General features: G+C 49.4%; 1 protein-coding gene across 1 annotated transcript in view; it reads left to right on the top strand.

Moving 5' to 3' along the window:
• Positions 1 to 11,821, top strand: part of LOC102564300 (zinc finger protein 420) — a 295,266-nt gene that overhangs the window by 186,900 nt on the left and 96,545 nt on the right. The window lies entirely within an intron of this gene.

Genomic DNA, 11,821 nt, shown 5'->3' with positions numbered 1-11,821 from the left:
ATTGGCGCCCGTCCAGTTGGCGAGTGGATGGGCTGTATGGGAGGCAGAGCCCTGTGGAACATCGCCCCCGAACCATAAGTACTACTGTCCCCAGGGGCTCCCCAGGAAGAAGATCTCCACTGAACTCTCCCTTTATCTAATAACACTTCACTGAACCCTCCCTTTATCCAAGTCGTGGCAGGCGAGTTGAGGGGAGGGGCCCTATGCTGGATGGATAGTACGTCACTTGGGGAACCCCCACTTAAGGCGCCTTTTATCACACTTACCTACACAGGTACTATCCCATACCAGCACAGCGGTCTTCCCCAGGCACGACTAGGAAGACACTGTGGTGATCATGGTATTTCCCCTAGGTAAGCACAGGCTATGCTTGACCTGAGCCAACGAGAGGCCGAGAAGAAGTTTGCCTCCTCTCAGTGTCTCCCTGCAGTCAGTTCCTATTATCCAGCATAAGAGCCATCATTTACCCATAAGCAAACCCAGTGCTCTCCCTTGAGCCATTGTTATTTCCCTACAAAAACCTCTACCCAAATTCCAGTCTCTGTTCTGGGCCTTGCATCCAAAATGCTGCCCCAGCCCTGAAACTCCATGTGTCATAGTATCATAGGACCATAGCGCTTAGGGTGGGAAGGGACCTAAACAGATTATCAGGTCCAACCCCCTGCCCCAGGCAGGAATGGGTGCCAGGGTCATCTCACCCCAGCCAAATCATATCACCCCAGCCAAAGATCTGTACAGCCTCCTCTTGAAGACCCGCAAGGTAGAGGAGAGCACCACCTCACCTGGAGAGCCCGGCAGTCCTAACTGTAAAGTAATGTCTCCTGATGTCCAGCCTGAACCTTCTCTCTAACAATTTGTGGCTGTTATTCCTAGCAACCCCGGGTGGTGCCCAGGGGAACAGAGCCTCCCCAGTTCTCGCTGGTCCTTGCTGGTGAGTTTGTAAAAGGCCACCAGATCCCCGCTCAGCCTTCTCTTGTGGAGGCTGAATAGGTTCATGCCCTTTAGCCTCTCTTCATAGGGCCTGCCCCGCTACCCCTTGACCATGTGAGTGGCCCTCCTCTGGACCCTCTCCATGCTGGCCACATCCCTTTTTGAAGTGCGACGCCCAGAACTGGACACAGTACTCCTACTGCGGCCTGACCAGTGTCGCATAGAGGGGGAGGATCACCGCCCTGGACCTGATTGTGATGCTTTGGTAGATGCACAAAAAAACCCCAAAAAACACATTACACATAACCTCTGATAAATATCATTTTGCTAATCAAATGAAATTTAAAACTTCATATGAATTGCTGCCCTTGTTTCAAATATCAGAACAACTTTCCAGTCCAACCGGATGGAAGCGTTCTGGTCTGGGATCCACAGACACATTCACTTTTTAGAGGCGGTATTACCAATGACTTTTATCATATCTTTATGATACTCGTATGTATTTAAACTGTGACAACTTAAACCAAACAAACAAACACAAAACATATAACAAGACAACACAAACAGACTAGACAACTTTTTGTGTAACTGTTGCCATGGCTGTGATGAGGAAGATGCTGCTGGTGGTAGTGAGGCCTCATGGTTTGTCGGTCACCTTTGATTACACTGTGGTGTCTGCAAAAGAAAACACACACACAAACCTGCCAAGGAAAACTCCTTGCAGTGGCTGATTATTCATATTTACAAAGTGCAATGCTGACATGTGCAGTGGCAGTGCACACAGCATTTTCCATTCCTGGGGTGCTTTTCTTTTGTACTGAAAAAGTGGAGCAGTTGCCTACAGGAGGGTGGCCATCCTAAATTGAGGACTTTTCTGGCCTTTTCCTGCCTCAGCATCGGGGTGGGCACTGGTCAGCCTGTCCGATGCATATTTTCCAACGACTCAGAGCCGTTCCTTCCTGCTACACAAGAAGGGTGGCTGGCAGGATAGAAAAGACTGTTCACCCTATTCCTTGAGGGTCAGGTGATTTATTTAACAAGGGGGCTCCCAACATTAATTGCTCAGTGGAGCTCTCCTGAAAAACTCATGTTTAAAGCGACAGCCTGGCCCAACTGCAACAGAGGCATTGGCATCCCTCGGAGGGACACTTTCTCACTCACAATTTTTGCTTAGAAAGCCTTTTCCATGTTCTTACATCTCACCCCCATCACCAAGAAGAGTATACTTTTACATTTCTAGCAGTCTCTGCCTTGCAACACAGGCACAAAGCAAACACACCACACTGTTTGCACAAACACCTCAACAATCCCTGCAGGCTCTTGGCTTCACTTGTGTTACACACATTCACAGCCTCTAGCACAGAACTTAGTCTTCTCTGCTACTGCCTTCTTATTGGACCAGCGATATTTGGTGTTGTGCTTAACCCAAATGGACCACAGCATGGCCTCAGGCACTCTGAGATCAGGACACAACTTTTCCTTAAAGCAAGTGAATTTTTTCCCTGCTCTAGAGCAGTCATTCCTAAAATTGCATTCTTACTCTTTCCTCCTACCTGCTCTAGCATTCAAACTCTGTTAATCTCTTATTCTCTCCTCTCTTCCTAACCACTTTCCACACCTCTCTCTATCACTTTCCACACCTCTCTCTATCACTTCCTAACCACTTTCCACATCTCTCTCTATCACAGCTGCCTCACAGCCTGTTTTCCCCCTTCCCTCTATCTTTTTCCTTTCCCTCTCTCTATCACAGCTCTTTGCTTTCTGAATCTCCATGTAAGGAAACAAACCCTGAATGAGCGAGCCGTGCATCTTTCCTAGTGGCATTTTCTTTAACTCCCTCACATAGGGCTGTAACAATGCAGGCACAAGCTGTGGGGGGCAGTTTCAATCATAATGGTTTTCAACCTGCCCAGACCCAGCACTTCTCAAGAACTGGATCTCCGTTATGTCCCAAATCTGGCCCAAGAGAGGGAAGTCAGAGAACCAGGTTGCTACCCTTTCTACTCAGGTCTAAATACTGGCCTATACTACCTCTTCACAGGAAACAAACCCCAGTGTCATGCGCCAAACAGTAGCTTACAGCCAGCAACAAACTCAAAACTCAAACTTTCAGACACCTCAAAGCTCAAGACACAAAATCTTAAAAGCTTCAAGACAAAACAATCTTACAAGCATTTCTGCTGGAGAGCATCGGACTCCTCCTTTCTCACCCCCTTAGCCCTATGATCACTTATGCCTGGTGTGGGGGTCTTCTGCCTGAACATACTGGCTCCTGGGCTTCTGTGCCCTACAACAACCACAACAACAGACACACTGATGACAACAAAGAAAGCGCTGTGGGTGCTCGAGCCCCTGTCCTGCAGGAGTTAACAACTCCCTTAACAACGCCGACCCTACACTGGGTATGGGCACCCCGCTCTGGGGCGACTTCTAGAATCACAACAACAGGAACAACGTAGGAGTCCCTACAGTAACAGCAATGCTTCCAATACAACACAAACACACAGAATACACAAGCACACTAGCTCACCCAACCTGCTAACACCCGCAATATGCCTGCATTCTCCACCAGAAAATGTTGCCCTGTGGGGTCAGGCCAACTCAGGATCTCAATATTGCACTGTTAGACAGAAGAGTGTGATACAATTGCACATATACAAACACACAAATCAATTAGGTGCATACACACACACACTACCAGCTCAGGCGCACACACATCAACCAAGCCAGCCTAGGCACATGCATACCTATCACCAATTCAAGCACATACACTATACACCCCAAAAGTTAGACGCAGATCGCTAATTCGTATATCATGCACACAGTGACATATACATACACACACACACTCACCATTTCACACACATACACACAGGTAAGTTCCTAACTTGGATAGTATAGTGTGTATGTGTGTGCTTGGGGTACCAGGAATACTGTTCAGGTGAGAGAGAGAGAGTTAAAGTGTAGGGAGTGAAAGTTGCCAGAACCAGGATTAGAACCGGTAGACTACAGAGAAGCTGACTGAGGAACTGAGGTTTGGGTTTACTTAAGGCACACTGGGGCTGGAAACTGAGGCAGACAGCTGAGATTTCAGGGGGGAGTGGGGCAGATAAGTGGTGGCAAGGAGGAGACAGCCAGGAAAGAAACTGAGGCAGAAACCTGGTTGCTTAGGGGAAAAGACAGTGGGGATAAGACAGTAGCAAAGAAACAGGGGTTTGGAGGCAGAGAGGAGCTCAGGACCGGTGCTGGAGGTGACAGTGAGCCAGAAGCAGGAGAGGGAAAAATGAGACAGAAGTGAGAGGGGTGAGGAGCAGAGATTGGAGCAGGGCCAAACCATAGTAAAGCAAAACCCAACTTAGGGGTCCAAATAACAGTTTTATTACACAGACAACACACTACACAACCCCATGTAGTTATTGGTTCTCTCTCTCACACACACACACACACACACACGCACTGATAATGTCAGCAAGAGAAAGAGACTCAGTGGAAGGGCTGGAGTCCAGGTAGGGAAGAGAAGCAGAGTCCAAGTCCTTGGTTGAAGAGGGGGTGGGGGGTGATAGCTACCTATCCAGGCTGGAAGGGGTCCTTGTCCAGTAGGTGTTGTCCAGAGTGGGGTCGCCGGCAGGGCCTCTGGATGGATAGGTGGTGTGGCATGGTGCTGGTCCAGATGGAGAGGGCGTCCCACTGGGTCTGTCTTCACTGCCTCTTTTTATAGGGGCAGACCGTGTGTGACCCTAGTGACAGGAGGCATGCCCAGGCAAGGGCCAGCCCCTGGCGTACGGAGCATGTGTGCTCCATGCAGGGATGTGCAGTTTCGGGTGTCTGTAATGGTGGGGTACAATGGTAGACTTGCTGGTTCTGCAGGGTCTTTTGTCTTTCAAATGTTGGGTTCTTGTCTCTGTTCCTGGGTGAGGTCCATGGTTCAAGGATGAATCAATGTGAAGTGATGGCTTGGTCGTTACAGGCCATTCAGTAGAGGCCAGCCACCATTGTATTTCAATCATTCCCAGTCACTCTCATTCATCTGGGAACCAATTTACACGGGAGGGGTACATGACTCATACAGTTGCAACACAGGGGATTCCTGGGCAGAGGACACAAGATGGAGGCTTGACATACAAAATGGAAACTTGACATGACTTACGCTAACTTACATATATAGGCCTAAAACTGTAATCACACAATATAAAAGCAGTACAAACATAATAATTACCACTTATAAAACAGTAGGTATCGATATCAAAATAGCAGGGAACTTATTTGCAAAGAGGGGAGAGAAAAATAAAACTAACTACCTAAAATAAAATGTTAAAGCTTATCCTACATCTTATCTTACTTACACTTATCTATAGGGAATAGAGAGGGAGAGGAAAAGTCAGACATGGTTGGGAAAGGGAGGGAATGCACTTTAAAATAAATTTAAAAAAAGAAAAACCTGGGGTTTTGCTACAGATCTAGCTGTATTCTGTCCCTCCCCTCCAGCATGCCCACCTCGCCCCACGACTTGGTGTTGTCAGCAAATTTGGACAGCGTGCTTTCCACACCAACATCCAGATCACTGACAAAGATGTTGAACAGTACAGGCACTAGGGCCGAGCCCTGCGGGACTCCACTGCCCACATCCCTCCAGGTCAAAAATGACCCATCTATCACCACTCCCTGTGTGCGAATGTTGGCTACAAAGGACCAACTCACAGAATCCTCATAAAATTCTAGTTTATTGGACGGATGCAAAAGTCAAACCATAAACCATGGTGCTGATCCCCTCAAATACACACACATTAACACACACACACACATACACACGCACACGCACACGCAGTAGCTAGCTATAAACACTAAGCACCGGTGTCAAGATATACCTATCCCCAAGCGCTGGAGTCCACCGCCGATGGTCAGGCGAGGCTTCTTTCAGTGCAATGTTGCTTCAGAAGGGGGTCGCCAGCTGGTCCTTCTGGCTGGACAGGCAGGGTGCTGGTCGGGTCAAAGGGGGTGACCTTGGGGGTCATTCTTCACTGCCTTTTATCCCTCTCTGGCAGACTTTGATGACTCCCCAATTCTCGGGCTTACCCAATCCAGGGGCCATTGACCTCAAGGGACGACCCTCTGGGTAGCTGCTGGATGGCAGCTGTCAGCCCCAGGAGTTGTGTCCACAGGTAGATGCAGTCTCGTTGATTAATTTTGATTGATTCACTGCCATGATGAATACAGCTCTGGAAATGGTTGATCGGGGGGTTTTCAGCTCCAAGGGTCTGTTTCCAGTGTTGATTAGTTCAAACCAGGGCTTTCCTACCTTTAACAGTGAAGTTTCAGGGAATTCCTGGCTCTTTATTAAGTCTTTCTTCTCTTTGGTCTCTGATTTTGTAGGTGTTAATTGCTGCTAATTAACTTGCTTATCCAGACTAGCTACTGTGTTACACAGTCAACCATGATTCATTCAGGGACCCGCCCCATACAGAGATTCCTGCCCTTGCTAGCATTGTTACATGATACAACTTACTTTTAAACTTAAAGTACATATGTAAAAGCATCTACAGGCTCTATTTTCACTACAAGAACACCTTATCTAAAATTATAATAATTTAATAAAAGAAAAAGAGTGAGGAAGGAAGAAAAGGTAAAAAAGAGAAAGCATTCCCAAAAGGGAGCAACTACTGCACAAGGGGCTTTTGCCATATGGAGGAGCTTCACATTTGAGGTGGGGGTGGGAGGGCAGGTAAAACGATTTCTTGCAACACGACCATCTAGCCATTTTGCCACCCATCTGCCTGTGCAGACATCAGTGCCACAGTCACCTAGTTTTTTTGAGAGAATGTGGTGGGAAACCATGTCAAAGGCCTTCTTAAAGTCCAGGAAGATGACATCCACCCCAACACCCTCGTCCAGGGATGACCTCCCCTGCTAGGCCCTTGCAGATGTGCTCCTTGATCATTTTCTCAAAGGTCTTCCCAGGGACCAAGGGGAGACTGACTGGCCTATAATTGCTGGGGTCCTCCTCTTTCCCCTCCTTGTAAATCGGGACCACATTGGCCCTTTTCCTGGCTGACTGGTCCTCCCAGCAGATGTCTGGGTAGTTTAGGTCACCCATGACAACCACATCCCTTGACTTTACAGCCTCCGCAAGCTGATCTCAGATTTCCCGGGCAAGCTCATCCCCCTGGTGAGGTGGTCTGTAGACACCTACTAACAAGTCCCTTTCCCCGTGACCCCCTTGCATTCTTACCCAGAGCACTTCAGGTAGCCCCTCTTCTGAATCCATCCTGATCATTGAAGACATGCATTGCTCTCTGACGTGGAGCGCTACCCCCTCACCCCTTTCCCCTGCCCTGTCTCACCTGTACAGCCTGTATCACTCGATGTCCGCTGCCTGGTCATGGGTGGCAATCCCACCAGGTTTCCATGAGCCCCACCAGGTCTGGGTTTTGCTAGCTAGCAGGAGGGCCAGTTCCTCCTGCTTACTGCCCATGCTTCAAGTATGGCTGTGCAAAACAGAAGCATTTTATTTTGACCAGCGTTTTGACAGAACAGTGTTTCATTTTGACTTGGTAGCCTCTTTGGTAGCCTCAAATGGTAGCCTTTTTGAGGGCATGATGCTTGCCACAATTCAAGAAGATAGGTGCAGGGGGTTCAGAGAAACTGCACCCCAAAGTCTTGAGAGCCAAACTCCTGTCACTTGTATGTGTGAAGCCACAGGGGGGTTCTGGGGCCCTGCACCTCTGGCTGTCGACAGGCACAACTCGTGACATTGGTGCTTGTGACACTGTGTGTGTGTTCAGGTGTGCCCTTCCTGGCACTGGGGCCTCTGCACAACATGGCAGCATGCCCCAGCGAGGCCTCCTCCTCCCCTACAGCCTCGGCTCAGTCCACCACTGTAAACGAGGGCAGGTGAAAATACCGTAGGTGACGCAACACCGATAGCAGCACCAGCACCAGCAGCATCTAAGGTAGCCGAAGGGAACTGTCACGGAGCCTTTCTTGTGATAAAGGATTTGGCAGCAAGAAGTAAAGATGCTGTGTTGGATATATGTTACTCGTGATGTGCGTGATGAACTAACTTGTGCCCTGGGTGATTTACTGAGCTATTTATTCTAGCAGCTCACCGCCAGACCACTATGGCTAGCAGCACTGATGTTGTAAAGGATTCCCCGCTTGCTACCCTAGCAAGAGGGATTTCTGAATACTTTTTTCTTGTAGGTGCTTTTATTTCATTCTTATATTCATTGATTTATTCTTTTGAATGTTATACTTGTATTGGATAGGGTTACTATAGAATTTACTCTATATAAGAACTTACTATATATTTTTGTTTTTATACATTCATTCTTTGCAACACACCAAAGCTATTGAATTTATAAATATAGCCACAAATATATTTCTATTGTGTTCATAAATCTCTTCACTGCACCAGACCCACATCTTTGAGTTTATGTACACAAACAGATATAATATTATTGCATTCATAAATCTCTTGCCTGCACCAGTAGTTCATATTTGAGTTTATATAGGAACGCAAATACATTTCCATATTTCTTGAAAAAGAAGACATGAACCACATCATGAAGCATGGTGGAAAGGCAGGTGGCCACACTGCCCAGCCTTCAGGGAGGGGTGGAAGAGGGGGTAGAGGGACAGCTGTAAGTTCCCCCACCACCAAACTGAGATGCAGGCGCTTTCCTCCAGCTAAAAGGGATGAATGAGGCTGCTACAAGCAGCAAGGAGAGCGGAGCAGTGCCAGTGCCCGAGACTGCATCCCCTCCATGCACAGAAGTCAACACCCCCACCCCACTCCCACCATGACAACAACAACCAGCAGCACCAGCGCAGCAGCCTACTCCACCCCTATGTCACTTCCCATGCTGAGCCTCCCCGTGCCAGACGAAGAGCTGGATCTGGAGCTCAGTGCCCTAGCAAGGGAAATTCTGGGGAAGGTGGGGGAATCAGCTGAGTTTGTGCTCAACACCGCTCAAGTTTCCCTTCAAACCAGATCTCCTTCCCCAGAAGGCACTTCAGAGAAGGCTGATGTAGAGGTGGAGGCGAGGGGCTCAGCTGAGTCCCCTCCTCCTCTTGCCGTGCCCCTGCCTGCTGAGGAGGGGGAAAGTGCAGCAGCATCCACAGATGCACCTGCACCTCAGAAGCGAGCGGGTAGTGTGGTTTGGGATCATTCTGAGCTGGCAGATGAACCCACGTAGGCTGTCTGCCTGCACTGCCAAGCCAAAACCAGCCGGGGCAAGGGAACATAACATATGAGCACCACGGGGATGCTAATGCAGTCTCGCTGGGTGGGGTGAGCCCACCCGTGGGTTCATGGGCACTGACAATGGGGCCAATATGGTCAAGGCAGTCTGTTACGCCAAGTTTGTTGGCATCCACTGTGTGGCACACAAGTTGCTGCTGATGATGGCGCTGCGACTACCAGCAAATTATTATCAAAATGCAGGAAGGTGGCAGGTTACTTGCACCACAGCATCAAGAGGGGCAGCATGCTGCGGGATAAACAAGCTATTACATTCCCCTTTCCTACCCCCTGCTCCCCACCCCAGCCTTTCCGTCACCCCCTGACACCCCCATTTCCATTTTCACTGGCTGTCTTTCTTGCCTGCATTGCATGCCAGGCAGGCCTCTGGCTTCTTTACTATTCATAGTTTCACAGTTGGTCGGGTCGGAAGGGAGCTGAGCAGATCATCAAGTCCAACCCCCTGCCCTGGGCAGGAAAGAGTACTGGGGTCAAACGACCCCAGCTAGGTCTTCATCCAGCCTCCTTTTGAAGACCCCCAGGGTAGGAGCCAGCACCACTTCCCTTGGAAGTTGGTTCCAGATCCTAGCTGTCCTGATTGTGAAGTAGCGCCTCCTGATGTCTACTCTGAATCTACTCTCCACCAACTTATGCCTGTTATTCCTAGTTACTCCTGGTAGTGCTTGGGGAAACAGGGACTCTCTTGTTCCCCGCTGGTCCCACCTTGGTAAGTTTGTAGACAGCCACCAGATCCCCCCTCAGCCTTCTCTTGTGGAGGCTGAACAGGTTCAGGTCCTGTCACCTGTCTTTGTAGGGCCTGCCCTGCTGCCCCCTGATCATGCGGGTGACCTCCTCTGGACCCTCTCCATGCTGTCCACATCCCTCCTGAAGTGCGGCACCCAGAACTGGGTGCAATACTCCAACTGCGGCCTGACCAGTGTCGCATAGAGGGGGAGGATCACCTCCTTGGACCTGACTGAGATGCACCTGAGTATGCATGACAAGGCACGGTTGGCCTTCCTGACTGTGTCCTCACACTGTCGGCCCATGTTCACCTTATGATCAATAGCGACTCCAAGATCCTTTTCTGCCTCTGAGCTGATGAGAAAGGAGATCCCCAGTCTGTAGGTCTGCTGCTGGTTCCTCCTCCCCAGGTGCAGCACCTTGTACTTGTCAGTGTTGAAAACCATCCTGTTCTCATCCGCCCACCCCTGTAACTTTTCCAGATCCAATTGCAGCCTGTCCCTCTCCTCTACTGTGCTCAATTCACCCCACATCTTACTGTCATCCGCAAATTTGAACAAGCTGCTTTTCACCCCCTCATTCAAGTCACTGATAAAGGTGTTGAACAGCGCGAGTTCGAGGGCTGAGCCCTGGGGGACCCCACTGCCCACATCCCTCCAGGTCAAAAATGACCCGTCCACCACCACTCTCTGGGTGCGGCCCTCCAGCCAATTAGTGACCCATCTGACTGTGTAGGCATCGACACCATAGTCGCCTAATTTTTTAATGAGAATGGGATGAGAGACAGTGTTGAAGGCCTTCCTAAAGTCCAGAAAGACTACGTCCACTGCAACACCTGCGTCCAAGGATTTTGTGACCTGGTCGTAGAAGGCTTCCAGGTTGACCTGACAGGACCTGCCTCGAATGAACCCAAGTTGATTGTCCTTTTCCAGTCCTCTGACACCAAGCACTGACACGAGTGCTTGTAAAGCCATGCCAGGGGTCCCGCAATGACCTCTGCTTATTCCCTCAGCACTCTGGGAAGGAGATTGTCAGGACCTGCTGATCTGAACACAAATTTCTTCCATCCAGGACCAGGAGACACACCGACTTCCTCTGCCTGAGAATGGGTTTTTCAACCTGAAAGCTTCCTAAGATTAATTTCTCTAACTATTCCATTTTTTTTCTCATAACAAACATATAAACATAAAAACACAAGTTAGCCCATCACGCACACCACGAGTAACATATATCCAACACAACATCTTTACTTCCTGCTGTCAATTCCTTTATGACAAGAAAGGCTCTGTGACAGTTCCCTTCGGCTACCTTAGATGCTGCTGGTGCTGGTGCTGCTACTGGTGTTGCGTCACCTACGGTATTTTCACCTCCCCTCGTTTGCAGTGATGCACTGAGCCAAGGCTGTAGGGGAGGAGGAGGCCTCACTGAGGCACACTGCCGTGTTGTGCATTGGCCCCAGCACCAGGAAGGGCACACCTGGGTGCACACACGTTGAAATACACTCGAAACGTGAAACTGTTGCGACGGAACAACACGGAACAGCCGTTTCCACTGTTTGCAACTGAGGGACGGCGGCACCTCTTCTTAACACATTAATATGTCGGGGTAACTTTCCTATTTCTTATAATTGCCATTCCAGAAACATGACAAATAGTGCAGACCGATTCTGCATGCCAGACCCTGCCACTCCCCCTCCCCAAGATATGATTCATAGATATTAGGGTGGGAAGGGACCTCAGTAGGTCATCGAGTCCAACCCCCTGCCCTGGGCAGGGAGGAGTGCTGGGGTCAGATGACCAAAGCTAAATGCTTGTCCAGTCTCCTCTTGAAGACCCCCAAGGTCAGGGAGAGCACCACCTCCCTTGAAGCCCATTCCAGATTCTGGCAACCCTGACGGTGAAGAAGATCTTT

This window comes from Alligator mississippiensis, chromosome 2 (genome assembly GCF_030867095.1).
Source record: "Alligator mississippiensis isolate rAllMis1 chromosome 2, rAllMis1, whole genome shotgun sequence".
Lineage (NCBI taxonomy): Eukaryota > Metazoa > Chordata > Crocodylia > Alligatoridae > Alligator > Alligator mississippiensis.
Note: the sequence above shows the minus strand (reverse complement) of the source record. Positions and strands in the feature narration are given on the sequence as shown.